Here is a 1543-nt window from a genome sequence, read left to right as displayed (position 1 = left end):
CCACTACACACCACTGGTTCAGTATAAAGGTCTGAGTGATGATATACTGCCACCTAATGAGAGGAGGGGGACACAGGTTTATGGGACTCTGAGCTGTAATACAGAGATGAAAACTGTTTGTGCAGGTTTTTGTACTGAGGAGCAGTGATGTGTATCACTGTGGTAACTAGCAGCACAGAAGTACACTGCGCTGTTGTTCTCACTGAGTCCTTCAATTGTTAATGTGGAGGTCTCTCCTTGATTTGCACTTCCACCTATCTTTACTTTCACTCCATCCTCAGGTTTTCCAGTGTTTGCAACCATGTATCCCAGGAACTGCAGTTGTCTGTTCTTTAATTGCTTGTACCAGAGGATTCGGTCGTAACTCTGTATACTGTGTGAACATTTGATTGTGGCTTCTTCTCCTGATTTCCAGTAAATGTCGACTGGACTCTGGTGGACTTGGTCACTGAGAGAGGAACCTGTGGGAAAGAGATCACAGAAGCTTCAGAATAAAATACATCATGAACATCAACACTGATAAGTTGAAAAACTGAACAATAAAAAAGTAAATTAATGAATAACCAAACTGAACTAACAGCATTTAAAGAATCTGGCCGAACACACGCAAATCTATAAATTGATTATTTTAAAACTTTAATAATAAAAATCTTAAAATGATCTTGATGATATTACCTGAAACCAGAATATTGTTGCTTAGCAAAAAATAAAACAGAGCAATCATTGTGTTTTCTGAGTTTGTGGTTATATTGAAGAAAATAAGATCATCATTTTCTTGCTGCAATGAGTGAAGCAGTTCTACCGAGCATTTCAAATCTTCTCCTTGAATAAACCCTCAGAAGTCAATATGTGGGTGGTGTCTTTGTGCATCCTGCTCTTCTAAAAAGTGTGACTATCATATAAACCACCACTACACCTCATTGGCTCAGTGTCGAGATGTGATTAATGATATACTCAGGAAAGATTACAGGTGTACGGGGCTGTGAGATGGAATACAGAGAAAACATGATGGTGTGATGAAGAGGTTTTTGTACTGAGGAGCAGTGATATGAAGCACTGTGGTAACTAGCAGCACAGAAGTACACTGCACTGCTGTTCAGTCTTTCTATTGTTAATGTGCAGTTCTCTCCTTTATTTGCACCCCCCTCTATCTTTACATCCACTCCATCTTCAATGTTTCCACTGTTTACATAACAGTTTCCCAGGAGCTGTAGTTGTCTGTTTGACTGCTTGTACCAGAGGATTTGGTCATAGTTGTCGATACTGTGTAAACAGCTGATTGTAGCTTTTCTTCCAGGTTCCTCGTAAATATCAGCTGGACTCTGGTGGACTTTCTCACTGAGAGAGGAACCTGTGGGAAAATCATCAGAAACATTACAACATGAGTTTTTACGTGCACAGCTGAAATAGCAGTGAAACAGGAGACTGGCTGTACACAAGCAAATCTGACTGAAACTGTTTGGAAACTTGAATTAAAATTACTTTAAATAATCTCATTACCTGTATCACATACAACCAGATTAGAGTTAAAAATAATAAAAAT

Source organism: Seriola lalandi, unplaced genomic scaffold (assembly GCF_002814215.2).
Source record: "Seriola lalandi dorsalis isolate HSWRI2012SDOR001 ecotype SW California unplaced genomic scaffold, Sedor1 jcf7180002054976, whole genome shotgun sequence".
NCBI lineage: Eukaryota > Metazoa > Chordata > Actinopteri > Carangiformes > Carangidae > Seriola > Seriola lalandi.
Note: the sequence above shows the minus strand (reverse complement) of the source record.